The 18,139-nt window shown below is 38.6% G+C and overlaps 1 protein-coding gene across 1 annotated transcript in view; it reads right to left on the bottom strand.

Moving 5' to 3' along the window:
• Nucleotides 1–3,209, bottom strand: part of ADGRD2 (adhesion G protein-coupled receptor D2) — a 48,291-nt gene extending 45,082 nt beyond the window's left edge. The window contains exon 1 of the mRNA XM_051973743.1: nt 2,908–3,209. The gene's annotated coding sequence lies outside the window, so the exon portion shown is untranslated. The remainder of the gene's footprint in view (nt 1–2,907) is intronic.
• Nucleotides 3,210–18,139: the final 14,930 nt, after the last annotated feature.

Raw genomic sequence — 18,139 nt, 5'->3', positions numbered from 1 at the left:
TAGAACGATAATATTCCATTACATTCATGTATCATAACTTATTTACTCATTCCTCAGTTGATGGGCATCCACTCAATTTCATGGAAGATTCTTGAGCAGGGAAGTAAGCTGGTGAATATTCTAGTATCTTTGAAGAGTATGGATTGAATATGGATTGAAACATGGAGGCCCATTAGGATGCTATGAAAATAGTCCAGGGAATAGAGAATTAGGATCTGGGTTAGAATATTTTGAGGTGATGTGAATAGAAAATAGATAATGGCTAAGAGGTGTTGTAGAGGTAGAATGCATAAGACTCGGCAACTGGCTGGCTAGATTAGGAGGGTTAAGATACTGTTTGAGGATATATTCTGATGGAAGTGGATCTCTTCGATAAAGAGAGTTAATTCAGATCAAAGATGGACAGAAGCAGCTACACCCAAAGAAAGAACACTGGGAAATGAATATAAACTGCTTGCATTTTTGTTTTTCTTCCTGGGTTATTTATACCTTCTGAATTCAATTCTCCCTGTGCAACAAGAAAACTGTTTGGTTCTGCACACATATATTGTATCTAGGATATACTGTGACCTACTCAACATGTAAGGGACTGCTTGCCATCTAGGGGAGGGGGTGGAGGGAGGGAGGGGAAAAATCGGAACAGAAGTGAATGCAAGGGATAATGCTGTAAAAAAATTACCCTGGCATGGGTTCTATCAATAAAACGTTATTTAAAAAAATAGATTAGGAGGGTTAAGGAAAGGGAAGAGTCAAAGATGACTCTCAAATTGCAACCCTGAGTGTCTGGGAGGATGCATCATTGCAATAGCTTTCAATGTGATATTTTAAACTCCAAAGAGCTGCCTAAAGTCTGACTGTCTAGCTTCCCTGATCAAGAATTTTCAGTAGCTCCTTATTGTATTCAGGAAAAAAATACAAACTTCTCAACTTAGCATTTAAAGTCTTTTGAAATGGCTTCAGCCTACCTTTTGGGAATTATTTCACATTATTCCTCTTCATATACTCTATGTTCCAGCCAAAACAGCCTTTTTTTTTTCTTTTACCAAATTCTGCGTTCCATTTCCCACCTCCATTTTTTTTTTTTTTTTTTTTTTACATAGGCTGTTCCCTATGCCTGTAATGCTTTCTCTTCTTATCTCTGTCTCTTAGACTTTTGACATTCTTCAAGGCTTAACTCAGATGCCTAATCCACCTGGCTGTGTGTGCTCTTCTCCCCCTGTAATCATCTTGTAGTTACCTAACTATATACATGTTGAAGCTTTCTAGATTAATGTAAACTGCTTGAGGTTACAGACTGCTGTTTTAGATTTGTATCTCCAGCATCTCATATAGTGCTTTATACATGGCTAGTGAGCATCGCTGAGAATTCTATCTAGTTTTGTTGACTTTAGATTCTCTAGAATAAATGGTCAATTTAATCATCCCCCTGCTTCTAGCCAATTGCACCTCTAAAACCATTCTGGCGAAATCATTTTCCCCTAATTCTGGCTTCTTTGGAATAATTTCCAATCAAATGTTCCTAAAGGCCAAATCAGCTCATTCCCCTAGTGATTTTTTTTTAACCGCACAATTAATCTACATTCCAAAGGGGATACAACTAAAAGCCAAGGTGAGGGAGAAAGTGCATATGGGGTCAGTGCCTGGGAGATGGGATCACCTTGGAGAGTTCTTAGCTTCTCTGTTGTGAGACAAAAGGTCACATGCCTCAGCCTTTTCTCTAATTCCATTCCATCTCTACTATCCTTTAGCTCCAGAGTCAAATAATTATAGAAAGGGAGTAGTAGGAGTAAACAGAGAATGACACCGAAATCCAGAACTCTGCCAACTCCTGAAGGGTCTAATGATTCATGGCTGGTTGTGTCAACACCAAGGCTGGAATCTTCAGATTACTGTGGTCAGCCAAATGAGGCTAAGAAACATATTCACCCCCAAACTTCAGCTCCCTTACAGCCCCCTCCTCTTCCTTCCCACATCCTTTCCCTGTTCTCTTACTCCCTCAAAATGAACCCACTTTGAAAATGGACTGTGTTAGGGGTCCACATATTTGGTCCCAAATATGGTCTGTAGGGGAAGGAAGCCTGCTTGAAGCCATCCCAGAGGAGTCACAGAGAAATGGTCCCTCAAGGCTAAAAGTGACCTTTGAGAGGAAAATGACTCATTGGAACTGGAAGGGACCAAAACATCATCATCTATTCTTTAACGTCCCTTCCCGAGCTAACATTTTATGTTTGAGCTCACTTCCAATGCTAATTTCCTAAGGTTCCTGTTAGGTATAAAGCATTCTGTGTTCTTAAGTTTTTGTGTTCTAAAATCATTTATACTCTAAAGTTCTATGTTCTAAATTCATTCTTGCTCTGCAGCCTATGTTCTTAGGTTCCTTCCAGATTTAATATTTTACATTCTGACATTCTATATTGTGAAGCCACATTGGTCTAAGGAGAAAATGTAATAAGGAAACTTGGGCTCTCAGCTCTCCAGCTTCCCAGTTGTGATTCTGGACAAATTACTGGAAAAAACCCCTTTCAGTCTCTTTTCTGGTCCCTGAAAAAAAAAAGTGATAAATACTTGCACTACCTGCTTGTGAGAAAGGGATTTGCTAATTTTACAACATCTGTTCAGTTACCACCTACTAATACTAGACTCCAATAAACTCTAATCCACAATCTCTGGATTTTTGAGTAGCATTTCTCTCCTCCCCTAATCCCTCGAATGGCAAGAGGCGTTAGAAGTCCAGCTCAGCGGCGAACACTTAGTAATGAGTTATTCTTTGCCCCGCAAAGGCTGGTAGGGATGCTCCCATTTAGCAGCCTCACGTCGTCCTGCCCTGGGGTCTCATGGACCCCCGAGTCCGGCCCGACCCAAGCCTCCCGTGGACCCTGCCCTTTGCCTGGAGGGCCTGCTTCTCACCTGGAAGGGACCCGCGGCACAGTCAGCCTTGCCCATGCGACCTCCTCAGAGTTGGGTACCAGGAGCTCTCTCTGCCTCCGCGCGGCCGCAGCATTCGCTCTGACCCTTCTGGGGGCGGCTCCCCGAGGGGAGGGGGCGGGGTCCGAAGATCCTCCTCTCGAATTAGGACCGTTACTTTAAAGGGCAGGTTGGGTTCAAGGACCGAAGAAGTTGGGGGGCCGGGGAGTCTCCCCGATGGTTGAATAGCCGGGATTGTAAATCCTGGAGGCGACAGGAAGAGCTGGGACATCAACTGAGCCCTAGACACCCCACCTTTACTCACAGAACCTTCCCCACGGGCCGTTTCCTCTAGCACCTAGTAGGCAGAGCGGTGAAACCTTCCCCCACCTCCACTTGCTCATCCTTTCTCTCCTTGCCGCTGCGCACCCTTCATCAGCTTAAGTCCACTTGCGGAGATTTCAAGGTAGCTTCATTGAAAGTTAAAACTGAGGACGCAGAATGTTCCTACTTAGACCATAGAATGTTTAGAGCTGGACGGGACTGTTTTGAGCAGAAAACCTAGAGCCCAAAGCAACGAACTCATGGAGGGGGTGGTTTGTGAGGCGAAGGCCATGGGTTCAAATCCTGCCTCAGGCACTTAATCTATGTGACTTCAGGTAAGTCCTTTATTCTCTCTAGGCTCAGATTTCTCACATATAAGACCCCACCCAGCTCCAAATTTATGACATTTACTTGGTGAACATATTGCAGCTTCCTTATAGAATGTAAGTTCATTTAGGGCAGAGACCTGCTTTAAAAAAAAATTTTTTTTTTTTTAAGCATTGTAACTGGCATATAGGATACTTTCTTGCTTGCTTGCTTGATTTTCTACAGAAGGAAATTGAGTCCATTCGAGGTTAAAAAAAAACAAACTTGTTTAAGTTCACAATAGTTTACCTGTTGGGGATTAAATTAAAGGAATTTATAAGATCATAAATTTGAAGCTTGAAGGGATCCATTGAATCTACCTGCCCCATCCCTTCCATTTTTCAAATGAAGAACTTGAAATCACAGAGTGGTTAAATGACATGTCCAGCTCTTGCAGCTAATAAGTATATGAAATAGGATTTGAATTTGGGGCTTCCTAAATGGTGCCTTAGATAGAATACTGCACTTAGAATCAGGAAATGCTGAGTTCAGATTTTGCTTCCGACTTACTATCTGTGTGACTCTTGGCAAGTTATTGACTTCTGTCAGCCTCAGTTTCCTCGTCTGTAAAATGGTAGGAATCCAGTTAAAACTTTTGGGAACTCCAAATGCTAGCTCTTTCTTACTTTTGATCAAGTACTCTACCCACTGTTTCATCTTGTTATAGTTAGGAGCATCTTATGAATTCCAATACATGCAAAATCAAACCAAATTAAGACCAATTTTTCAGAAGGTTTTGTCCAAGATATCATCCTTGGAGACTGAAATTCAGATCCCAAAATAAGCTAATGAGGATGAAAGAAGGAACATCCATCTTCTTGTCCAGCACCATGGAGTCAAAACTGGGGATTTATTAGAATACTGCATTAGAATTCTGAAGTTTCTGAATTTCCAAATGTGGGTCATTTTTGTGTAGCTCAGCCATCCTATGTACTTTTAACAATGATGATGAGGGTGATACTCCAAAATTTAAAAGGAAGAAAACAAGCATTTATTAAATTCCTATTTTGTAAGTACTTTACAAATATTATTTCACTTGCTCCTCACAGCAACTCTGGGGAATAGATGACATCCCCATTTTACAGTTGAGGAAACTGAGTCAGACAGGTTAAATGACTTATTTAGGATCACCCAGTTCATTTGTGTCCAAGGCCAGATTTTAACCCAGGATTTCCTGACTTTGAACCTTGCCCTCTATCCCCTTATGCCTCCTAGTTGCCTCCAAAAGGATCAATGATTCTTGATTGTTTTGAGTATCCTATCTACTATTGATTTACTTCACAACTCATTTATGATGCAGTAGAAAACCTTAGAGAATTGTTGGAGTTGAATAATTCATTACTCATGGCTAAGCTGAGCCAAGATGAGCCTCCCTCCATTCATGGAAGCTGAAACTAGGATAAGGGACGGATTGTCATTAGTTTTGTTGTTCCCAGCTTGGAAGTACCTGCCCTGCCCTGAGATCTGTTATTACAACAGGCCATAGTGGGGCATCAGAGAAGGATGCTAGAGGAAGAATAAGAGCAAAGGTTGATAGTTATAAAGCACTTCATATTCCCGAACTCATCTGATTTTTACAATTGCAGGGAGTACAGGCGCCTATGGTAAAAATGAAGTACAGAAGCCTATGGCTGGTAAATGGTAGAGGAGGACCTGAGACCCTCCGACTCCAGTCATCCAGAGAGAGGTACATTTGCCAAGCTAGTGCCCATCTCCCGCCATTTCCTTCCATCCCATCACCCAGGCTCCAAGGAATGGTCAAATCTAATCTCACTTTCCCAGATTGTCCTCATTGTCTTTGATGGAAGCAAGCCACAGACCAGGACATTAATTTCAAGCTTTATGGGTTTTGAGGTGACAGATGTATTGTCTCAGACAACAGAGCCCAACCTTCTAGCTCAGCTGGACGCTGGCTATTGATATTGCCCCTCTTTTTAACCAGAGACAAACTGTTTGGAGGCCCATTATTGGGGATGGCAGTGATTTAGGACCCCTCAGCAGTGGAGGAATAACAAGGGGACTTATGAGCATAAAGGGAGAGCTCTGGAGAAGAGAGGGTCCAAGTTGATTGTCCTCCTTTTTGCCCCCAATCCCTTCCTTGCTTGGGCATACACAACAAACTGCCCTTTTCACGGGCCTGATTTATTGGGCCATGGTCACCATCTTGAAAAGGTAGTCAATAGACCTTTGCTGTGATACTGATATTTAGCTGCAATAAAATGAGCCTCTTTTATTAGTAAGAGAAAATTACAAGTTGCCATTGGTAACAATTCAATTTACATTTCCATAGTGCTTTCAAGTTGCTCACATTTTGTGGAGGTAGGTAGTGCAAGAATTATCCACAATGTTTTATAGATAGCCCAAATTGAGGATCAGATGCAGTGGAAAGAGGACTGGATTTGGAGTCAAGAAACCTAGGTTCAAATCCTAATATCAACATTTGTCTGCTGTGTGACCTTGGACAAATTGTGTAATGCCTCTGGGTCTTAATTTTCTCATTGGTGAAACAAGAAATTTAAGCTATATTAGTAGTTTCACAAACTCCTTGGGATTTTATGATAATGGTCCAAGGGGTTTGGGCCAAAAATTCTTTAATAGTGCCTTAAGTTATAAATAATTGCAATGAGTATTATGAATAGTATATGAAATTACACTGAAAGTTCACTACATGTTTTGTTGTTGAAAAAAATTTGTGGAACAAAAAATATAGGGGACCAATGAATTTAAAAATTTCTGAGATTCCTTCCAGCTATGAATCTATGATCCAAATATTTTATATTGTGAACTCCTTTAGAGCAGGAACTAATTTTTTGCCTCTTTTTTTTAAGTCCCCAGTGATTAGCACTATCTGACATATAGTAGATGCTTATTGGGCTTATTGATTGATGGATTTGAATAACTTGCCCAAGGTCACATAGCTGGCAAATAAAATTTTAGCAGTAGATTTTGACCTATATTTCTTGCTTTTTTTTCCTACTGTGTCATGGCAACAGGTTGTAAAGGGCATGAAGATAAGTGAATGTGAACTATTGCTGGAAAGGTCAGGTGGAGTCAAATTGTGGAGGCCCTTAAATGCAGAAGAGTCCACACTAAATCCTGGAAGCAATGGAGAGTGATTATATTTCATGGACAGATCTGTGCCTTAGCTATGTGAAAGGTGGGTTTGAGAAGCAGCATTACTTAGGAAGGGATAAGTCCTGGTGAGAAGTGATGAAGATCTTGAACTGATGTAGAAGTGGAAGAATGAGGATGGATTCAAGAGGAGCTGTAAAGTCTAATAAATAGTCATGGGCATTTAAACATTACTTATTAATTTTTAATATTTACTTTTATAAGATTTCAGTTTCCATTTTTCTCCCTCACCATCCCCTCCCTAAGATGTTAAACTATCTCATATAGGTTTAACAATTACAATCTTATTAAAATATATTTCCATCTTAGTTATGTTGTTAAAGAAGAATCAGAACAAAAGGGAAAAAGCACAAGAAAGAAAAAAATAACAAAAACATGATAATAGTATGTTTTGATTTGCATTAAGACTCCATAATTCTTTCTCTGGATTTGAATGGCATTTATTTTTGAGATGATCTTAGATCATTGTGTTTCTGAGAAGAGCAAAGTCTATCAAAATTGGTCATCCACACAATTCTGCTCACTTTACTCAACATTAGCTCATGTAAGTGTTTCCAGGTTTTTCTGAAATCAGCCTGCTCATCATTTCTTATAGCACAATAGTGCTATATACTTTATATACTACAATTTGTTCAGCCATTTCCCATAGATGAGCATACCCTTGATTTCTAATTCTTAGTCACCACAAAAAGAGCTGCTGTAAACATTTTTTGTGGGGCTAGGCAATTGGGTTAAGTGATTTGCACAGTTAGTTATTTGTTTGAGGCTAGATTTGAACTAGGTTCCTCCTGACTTCAGAGCTGGTGCTTTATCCACTGAACCATCTAGCTGTCCCTGCTATAAACATTTTTGTACATGTGTGTCCTTTTCCATTTTTTAATGATCTCTTTGGAATGCAGATGGTATAGTATTGCTTTTGTAGCTCTTTGGGCATAGTTTCAAATTTCTCTCCAAAATAGTTGGATCATTTCACAATTCCACCAACAATGCATTAGTATCCCAATTTTCCCACATCCTCTCCAACATTTATCACTTTCCTTTTCTGTCATATTAGCCAGTCTGATAGGTGTGAAATGTACCTCAGAGTTGTTTTAATTTGTACTTCTCTGATCAATAGTGATTTAGAGAACTTTTTTCATATGACTCCAGATGGCTTTAATTTCTTCATCTGAAAACTTTGACTATCAATTGGGGAAAGGAATGGACATTTGAATAAATTAGAGAAAGAGCAATTTTAGGACAAGGGAAGATTCAAAGTTTCCTTTGCAATTTCAAAAGTGAGTGGATGGTGTTGCTTTTTTTTGGGGGGGCATAATTTTTTATTGAAGTTTTTTTTAATTTTCAAAACATATGCAAAGATTATTTTTCAACATTGACCCTTAAAAAACCTTGTGTTCCTATTTTACCCCCTTCCCTTACTCTCTCCCCTAGATAGCAAGTAATCCAATATATGTTAAACATGGTAAAAATATATGTTAAACTGGGACAGCTAGGTGGCACATGCCCTGAAGTCAGGAGGACCTGAGATCAAATCTGGTCTCAGACACTTAATACTTCCTAGCTATGTGACCCTGGGCAAGTCACTTAACCCCAATTGTGCCGCAGCAAAAAAAAAAAATGTTTAATATATGTATACATATTTATAGAATTATCTAGCTGCACAAGAAAAATGGGAAAAAATGAGAAAGAAAACAAAATGCAAGCAAATAACAATAACAAAAAAGAGTGAAAATGCTATGTTTTCAATTCTCACAGTCTTCTCCCTGGGTATAGATGGCTCTCCTCATCACAGTTCTATTGGAATTGGCCTGAATCATCTCATTGTTGAAAAGAGCTACATGATGATGTTGTCTTAAGGAGAAAAAGGGAAGCTTGGAAGAGCTTGTGAACCTTTCTCAGGAAGATTCTTTCCAGGTCTGGAGATATTGAATATAAGGCAAGTTGAATACACAGGTATAGATTTCTGGGAAGCAGCTGAAGATCTAAGGGAGATAGAAATCAAGGAAGCTAATAGGACTGGCTATAAGGATTTTCCCATCTGTTAAATAAAGATCTTAGATTATTTCTAGGATTTCTTTCAGATGCAAAAGCTATGAGCAGAAGGATAAAGAAACTTCTCCAGAAAAGTTGATTGGAAGAAATGAAGATCTGGCAGGGAATAATTATACCTCTACCGACAACAGCATGAGCTTAGGAAGTAGTTTATAATTCAGTATGGCTAGAATAGGAAAACATGAAGGAGATTAATGTGAAATAAATGTGGAAAGGTAGGCTCAATTTAGATTATAGAGGACATTTAATGCCAGGTCAAGAAGTCTGTATTTTATTTTGAAAGGCAATAGGGAACCACTGAAATAATGAGTAGGGAAATAAAATAGCCAGACTGGTGTTTTAGGTATTTTGATGGTTCTGCAAATGGGTAAAGGATAGTTTAGAAAAGGATAGTTTGTCTCAATTGGAGGCAGAGAGAGACTAATTAGGGTACTATTATAATAATTCATATGCAAGATATGCATATATCTTGAACTAGGGTAGTAGCCATGGAATAAAAAATGAGAGAATAAATGTCAATTAGTCAGTCAACAATCATTTATTAAGTGTTTACCATGTGTGAGACATCATACTAATTTGAGAAATGTCTTGGGTAGAATTAAATATATTCTAGGAAATGATTGGCTATGGGGGAAGAGAGAGATAAAAAAACCAAAGATAACTTTTGAGTTATCTTTGAGATCATCATGCTTCCTGGTGATTAGGATTTGGTACATGCCAAAGAAATGGGAAATTAAGAGGAATGGCATGTTTGAAGGAAAAATGATTAGTTCAGCTTTGCAAACGTTGAGTTTGAGGGGGCTCCATATCTAGATGGAGATGCTTAACATAAAGTTGGAATTTTGAAATTGTGATTCAAGAAAGAGATGAGAAACAGATGTATAGATATGGGAACTTTCTGTAAAGAAAAGATAACTGAAAACATAGTAATTAATGACATCCACAAAAATGAGGATATAGTCAGAGAAGAAGAAAAAGAATAGGAGGAGGAGGGAAAAAAGGAGGAGGAGGAAGAGGAGAAAAAGGAGGAAAAGGAAGAGATGGAGAAGGAGAAAGAGGAGGAGGATGAGGAGGAGAAGGAGGACAAGGAGGATCCAGGATAGAGCTCTGAGGGGCACCCATCTTTAAGGGGTAGGAGAGGCATGATGAATCAGAAAAGCAGAGTGAGAAAGAGCAGCCAGACATAAGAGAAAAACCAAGAGAAAGCAATGTCATGGAAGCCTAGCAAGGATATTATTCAGAAAGAAGGGATGTCAAGAGTGTCAAAAACAGAAGATAGATTAAAGAAGACAAAGACTATCAGATCACATATACTTCTATTTCTCAGTAAAGTAGGAGGTAATTTCATCTGTAGAGACAAAGTACAAATAGGATGGCATTAGGGGCTTGAAGAGAAAGGAGAAGGTTTGGAAAAGCTTTTGTGAGCAGCTCCATTAAATTTGAATTGAATCATCCTATCTAACCCTCTTTTATGAATGACGAGGGAAAGTGACTTTCCCAAGATCACAGAGATAGCAAATGTAAGTATTAAAACCAGTATTCAAAGCTACATCTTCCAACTTTAGCTTTGGTGTTTTAAGGCTTCAGTTTCCAAATCCGGAATTTTTCTCCAGCATATAGATCACTGTGACTTGATCTTTAAGGTAACCACCTACAGGTTAAAAGTGGCAAAGTAACCAGTAAATTGATGCAGTTAAAATTCAAGTAAACAACCATAGGAGAACTGTGCCTCTTTTTGGGAAATAAATCCTGTTTCAATAGGTAGGTGATAACAAAATTTGAATTTTATTTTTAAATTTTTAAATAGTATTTTATTTTTTCCAGTTACAGGCAAAGACAATTTTTAACATTCATTTTAAAATAAAAATTTGAATTCCAAAATTTTTCTCTCTTTCCTATTGATCTGTCTTCCATAAGACAGTAAGCAATTTGATAAAGTTTATATATGTACCATCATGTAAAATATTATTTCCATGTTAGTCAGGTTGTGAAAGAAGAAATAGAATAAGAGGAAAAACTTGGAAAAAAAAGTGAAAATAGTTTACTTTAATCTGCATTAAGACTCCAGTTTATATCTGATAGGTGGAAGGTGGTATCTCAGAATTGTTTTAATTTACATTTTTCTAATATAAAGTGATGGTTTAGAGCATTTAAAAATATGACTAAAGATAACTTTTGTTTTTTCATCTGAAAAGTATCCATTCATATCCTTCAACCATTTATCAAGTAGGGAATGATTTATATTCTTCTAATTCTCTCTATATTTGACACACGAGGCCTTTATCAGACATTTACTGTAAAAGTTGTTTCCCAGTTTTCTGCTTTCTTCTAATCTTAGTTGCAGAGATATGAGCCATTTTCAACATAAGAAATATAGATTATCAACAACCCAATGAAGAATGTTTCAGATCGCTTATAGAAGAAATGTAAATTAAAACAACTTTGAACTTTCACCACTACAACATCATATTTGTGGTGGGTGTTACCCATCTGCCATGGATATTACCTACAACATCACAGATTAACCTATTTATTGGAGCTTCTTTTCATTGTCCATTTGTGGTGTTTATTCAAGAAATATATTTTCTGCTTATATGTATGTATGGGATGGAAGAAGGAGAAACATGGAGTGTCATTTGACCACTCCATTATTGTTATTTAATCATATTCAATTCTCTATGACTCCATTTGGGGTTTTCTTGGCAAAGATAATAGAATGGCTTGCCATTTCCTTTTCAGCTCATTTTATAGGTGAGGAAACAGACAAACAGGTGGAACCAAAAAGTCATGGTTTCATGTTTTGCCTCCAACACATACTATGTGTGACTTTGGTTAAGTCATTTATCTTCTCAATGACCTCAGGCATATCTCTACAACTGTAAGTTGTGGAGAAGATAATGATCTTTATTACTGGAAGAAATTCCTCATTGGGAGTTTTCTATAATAATGAAATTATAGTTTTTTCTCCTCCCTTGAAACACACACACACACACACACACACACACACACACACTCATGCATGCAGACACACACATGTTCACAACACATTATATATGCATGCACCCAGAACAACACTCATATACAAACATACATATCCATGCACATTACATATACATGCATGTATGTATATTCTTTTTTCTCTGTCTTGGAGTGATGGGCAAGTTCTACTGGCATTCCATGTAACTATATCATTGTTTGGGCTGTAGACTTTCTCTGTTCACTTTGTTTTTCCTGTGGATAGTCAGGCCAAACTTTTTGGACTGATTAATTATCTCTTTTACGAGGCTTGGCAGCATCCCAAGATTTATACAGTAAGTACCATGTTACCCTCAAACAGGCACATTTGGACAGTTTCTCCGGTATATGGGAAAATCTCTTTGATTTGTACTTTGAATTGGATCTCCTTGGGAAAGATAAGATATATGTTTACTAGTTTTATGCCTCTCAATTTTGGCAAATATATTTGAAAAAATAAAATACCATAAAAATAAAATAAATTTTTAAAAATTGGTGAACAGTAGGTTGCTAAACAAAATCACCTTTGTTTTACTTTTTCAAGGAATTTTATATAATTCGGTTTTATGCATGGAGGGCAGCTGAGAGGCACAGTGGATAAGATAGCTGGGCCTGGAGCTAGGAAGAACTGACTTCAAATCTAGCCTCAGACACTTCCTAGCTCTGTGAGCCTGGCAAGTCATTTAATTTTGTTTGCCTCAGTTTCCTCATCTGTCAATGATACTGGAGAAGGAAATGGCAAACCACTTCAGTATCTTTGCCAAGAAAATCTCAGATGGGTTCATGAAGAGTTAGACATGATTGATTGAACAACAAAGTCCCCTGGCACTCTATCCGCTGTACCATCCAGCTGTCCTAAGGTCTTATATTTGAGTTAAAAAATAAATTTTATAAGTAAAGGATAGAGGAGGTGCAGTAAGATGGCAGTTTGTCCAAAAATGATTTGTGTTTTATTTCATATGTCAGTGGTTTGATATGACAGTCAACAAAGGGAATGCAATCTCAGGCCACATTAGGAGAATTTCAGTTCTTTAGACCATAGTTGAAGGACTTTGATGGAGAGGACCCAGAAGATGGCTACTGGAATGACTAGTTTATGTCCAATCAGACTCAATTGTAGAAAATGGGGATTTTTATCCTGGCAGGAGTTAGGTGAGATCTGGATTTAAATTGAGACATACAAGCTGTGTGATTGTGGCCAAGTCACTTAACTCAGTTTCCTCCTGGGGTTAATAATAACACTTCTGCTGTCACTTTATAGAGTCAGAGGAAACATCTCTGTAAACCTTAGAGCTTTAGAGCTATATAGGTTATTATGTGACCTATTTCCTTTGCACCGTTTGTTGTCTAGAAAAGGATATTCCACTTAATGTATTACCTTGCTTGAGCAAATAATTTTTTATCTCAACCTCAGTTTACTCATTTGCAAAATGAGGGATTTGGACTAGCAGACCTTTAATGTCTCCTTCAACTTTGACATTCTGTATTAGCCTCTGAAGTTCCGAGGTAGGGAAGCCTGGGGAGAGGGAAGGGGAATGGCTATTGCTCAGAAATGATGGTCTAGGACTGCAAATTCAGTCTAAGATATCCCACAAAACATTTCTCTTCAGTTTAAGGTAATTCAGCTCAATTCAGTTCATCTGGCTTCCAATTTTATCTTACTCTGCCTCTTACTCTCTAAGTGAATTTTGACAAATCCGCTCATCCCCTTACACATAGTTTCTTTACCTATTTTTAAATGCTACGTTGGGGGATGGGGGGGGGATGGGATGGGGCTAGCCATTGCCAAGCTCCCTTCCGTCTGGGATGGACCAATCCTACGGATGGAGCGGGGAAAGCAGTTGAGAGAAAGGAGGTAGGTGGCGCTAGAAGCCTGCTCACCTGTGCAAGGACCAAGGCGCTGGGCTGTGCTGGGTCTAGGAGCCGCACCTGGGAAGATGGGCGGGAGGCCCCGCTCTGACTCCGAGGTAAAAATAATCATTGTAGGACATCTGCTTGGCTGTCAACAGCCACGAGGGAAATAAAGCAGTTGTCCCCTCCAGCAAAAACCTGCTGTTCCTGTTCCCCAGACTGGCAGCCAGCAACTGCTCGGGCGTTTGAATGCCAATCCAATTTGAACGCCTGGAATTCACCCCAGAGAGGGGGGTAGTCCAACTTTATCAGGCCAGAGAAAAACAACAGGGCTGGAATAAGGGAAGGGAATGCAGAACAGGGAACAGGGAGCAGCTGGTGGAGGGGATCCCAGTAGAGAGATGCTAATAATAATATTAATAATAATAATAACAACATCTGTTTGACACCAGTATTCCCTTGGTGATATTTGTTTGGTTTTTTTTGTCCATAGAAACTCATGAAACAGAAAAAGGGGTTCTCAGTTCTGGGTGCTTTGCCTCCTCTCCATTAGGGTGCTAGTAGAGCGATGAAGAGAGCAGGTCAAAGTTCTTGAATTGTCTCCAAACATTAAGTTAACTGTTGGTCCTCTTGGTGTGTGATCATTGTCGAGTAGAATGGACACAATTACTTCCATGTGGACATTCTCAATTTAAATGAAACCAAAAGAAGAGAGAAATCACTGCTAAATGAAAACTCAGCTTCTGGATTCTCCTGGGGGAGAAAAAAGTTGGTTTCATTGTATTCCTCCAAAGTAACCCTATTTCATAGGACACTAGATAGATCACCTCAGCCTGAACTACTTATGATGAGTATAAATTAAAAGACTATTATGAAGATAAATGTGACTTTGGCAGAGGAAGAAACAATGGGAGTAAAGAATTGGATAAGTTACTTTGAACTAAATCAGCATAAACTAAAGGACCAAGGGGAAAGAGACACAGAAGAGGAGAGTTAAAATGTTGGAGAGTATAGTTTGGGATTAAGGAATAAGAGGTCAAGCATTTTGGATTACTCCAAAGCCTTGTGCTTTCATCTCATGAATACGTTGTTTAAAGAACGAACAGTTAAGAAGCAATGTGACTGGGAGACTAGAGAGCCGTCTTGGAATTGGAATGATCTATGTTCAAGTCTTGCCTCTGACACACTGGTGAATAACCATGTACAAGTCACTTAGCCTTTCAATGTCCAGGCGACTTTTTGGAACCAAGTTGCAGAGGAGGTGCTGACCTGCTTTGGTAGAGGGAATTTCTCACTGGATACTTGGATGAAACTGCAGGTCTAATCTATCAAAGGGGAAAAAAGAGTCCAAAGGTACTAGATGATGTGAACACTGAAAATCATTTACAAAGAAAGAAATTGGTTAATTTTAGCAATGGGTTAAGGGACAGTTAAATCAGAGAAATTTAAGGTAAAAATGATAAAAAGCATTTATTTCTGTGGTAATCTAGTCAGTGGATTAGTAAAGCCCCATGCTAAATTCAGCATCCCACGTGCTATATTCGGAAGTAGCAGTGGCACTAAAGGATGTACAACTGCATGCACACAAGAACACAGAAGAAATCCTTTGTCTTCCACGTTTGATTGAGTTCTAGGTGCTCCTAAAGCACCTGCTTTAGCTGCCTTTGCGGTTGTTAAACACTGTTCTCATCCACCCATTCCACCAGGGGAATTGTGCTTGAGGTAGATATCCCCTAACTCACCAAACTCAGGTGAAGTCTGTGGATGACCAGTTCTCTAAATAACATTTTCAGTATTTTTTCTTTTAATAGCATTTTATAATTTTAAAATACATGCAAAGATAGTTTACAACATTCACCTTTGCAAAACCTTGTGTTCCAAATTTTTCTCCCTCTCTTCCCCACCCCAAGACAATACACAATCCAATATAGGTTAAACATGTGTGTTTCTTCTAAATATATTTCAGTTGAATAACATTTTTAAATAAATAAAATACATAGATTTACAAAGAAAAAGAAAAGAAAAAGTGTTTTCTGGAGGTAACACAATGTTCAAGGCATCCAAAGAGATATTTTCAAGGTATATCAAACAGAGGAAAATTCTTGGTTGATGGACTCACAGACTGAGAGGTGGAAGAGGCTTCAGAACTCATATAACCCAAACCCCTTTATTTCCAGATTGATTGACTTTCTCAAGATCATGCATGTAATAAGTACTATGAAATATTTCTGATGTTGGTTTCTATATGAATCAAGAATATCTTTGATGAAAATATATGGAAGCAGCCAAGTTTTCTTAGTCTGTTTTCTTTGGAAAAATCACATGAATGAATGAAAAAAAAAACTCTGATCCAGGCACTATCCTCGGTGCTAGGGGCTAGAAATACAAAAGTCAAACAATCCTTATCTAAAGGAGCTTATATTCCAATTGGGGGAGACAACATTTAGTTGGGGGGGGGGAGAAGAGTAGTAGGGAGTTTTGAGCTGAGGAGTCCCAGAGTTGGTGAATGGAACCATAAAGCATAAGTAGTCACACTCTTTCCAGAAACAATGGTAGTACTGATTTAATAGAGATGGAAGGTGAAAGTAAGGAGTCGGTGATGTCCAAAGTGTATGGCTGGATGGGAACTGAAGCATAGTTTGGCTAAATGTGGTGAGCTAGGTGATCAGCAAAGTTCAGCTTTGCCATAATGGAAATCTGGTATAGATCTTTGTATGGAGAAGTGAGATAGCTCAAAGGCAGATAGAAAGTTGCTTGAGATGGTCACCTGGATGGGAAATCTTCATAAATGAGTGATAACAGAAGATCCCATTCTATTATTTGGTGATTGCAAGAAAGCTTTGGACTTATTAGGACAAAATGTAGGCTTAAAGATGCCTCTTACATAAAGTACCTTCTCTAGTCAAGCTAAAAAAAAAACACATGAGGTTCTATGAAATTTATGTGACCATGGAAAAAATCCTTGGTCAGTGATCATCTGTGTAACAGAAGCAAGAAAGAAAACAAAAACTCCCTTAAGGAATTCATCATTGTTATCCAGGGTGGGCTACACAAAAGCCAAATGGAAGAGGGATGCTCAAGTGCTTCAGTTTATAGATGATTCATTGCTAATTGTATCAAATCCCAGAATACTGCAAGCCTTTTTCAGTAAAATTAACAGTCATCTGAAAGGGGTTGATCTAATTATCTTCTAGGGGAAAATGAAACGCATGATACACATTAGCCAGATTTAATACGATGTTAAAAGGGCAGCTCATTAAGTTAGTCTATATATTCACACACATACAAAACATTTATCTGTGCTATATATATATATATATATATATATATATATATATATATATATATGTAGAAAGAAATATTATAGATGGACAATGATTGGACCAAATGCTGAAAGGATCATTGTCACTAAACCCCTTTTATAACACTAGTATATTCTTATGGGTGCAATATGGTTTTGAGTCATGGAGCACTAAGACAAGTCCCATTGCAGATAGCTTAAAAGACCATGAATTCAATTCATAAAGGTAAATAATTGTCATGAGTGGTGCAGAAGTCATGTAAAAGACATCATTAAGGTTGAATATGACTATCTTTTGTCTTTTTCAAAAAATCCTATCATTTAGCATGCTGCCTAGCACATAATAAACACTTAAGAAATGCTTTTGACTGAATGAATGTATTGACTGGGAAGGGGGGAAAGAGGAAAGAAGGGAGAGAGGGAGAGAAACAGACACATACAGAGAAACAGAGAGAGACAGAGAAAGAGAGAAACAGGGAGGGGGAGAGATAAGAAAGAAAAAGAGAGGGAGGAAGAAAGAGGGAGGGAAGGAAGGAGAGAGAGAAAAAAGGGATAGAGAGGGGAGGGAGGGAGAGAAACAGACACATAGAGACAACAACAGAAAAAGAGAGGGGAGAGAGAGAAAAAAAAGAGAGACAGACCCAGATAAAGAGAAACAGAAAGAGAAAGAAAGAGGGAGAGAGGAAGGAGGAAGAGAGTGAGAGAAACAGAGAGAGGAGAGAGAGAAAAGAAAGAGAGATAGACACAGATAAAGAGACAGAGACAGACAGAGAAAGAAAAAGGGAGAGAGGAAGGAGGGAGGGAGAGAAAGAAACGGGGTGGGGATGGTCGAGGGAGGGAGGGAAAGAGAGAGAAAAGGATAGAGGGGAGGAGGGAGAGAGAGCGCATGGGGGAAAGAGGAGAGACAGACACTGACAGAAACTGACAGCAGAGGAGAGAGAGAGAGAACTGAAATTTATTAAGAAGTATTTTTAGTGTATATTATATATAACCCAAGACCCAAAGCCCATTGATATGAGACTGTCACTTTGATAGTGGAGATCATCCCTGCTTGAGAGGTGGGGCAAAGCTGGTTATAGTGGAAGAGAGAGCTCCATCATACCCTTATATCCAGCTTGTTATATTAGAGACTTGAAGGAACTTCCTGTTGGATGAAATATGGGATTCTTTCTCTTTCCCTTGATTGAGCTGAGT

The sequence above is a fragment of the Antechinus flavipes genome, chromosome 2, assembly GCF_016432865.1.
Source record: "Antechinus flavipes isolate AdamAnt ecotype Samford, QLD, Australia chromosome 2, AdamAnt_v2, whole genome shotgun sequence".
Lineage (NCBI taxonomy): Eukaryota > Metazoa > Chordata > Mammalia > Dasyuromorphia > Dasyuridae > Antechinus > Antechinus flavipes.
This window is presented reverse-complemented; position numbering and strand designations above follow the sequence as displayed.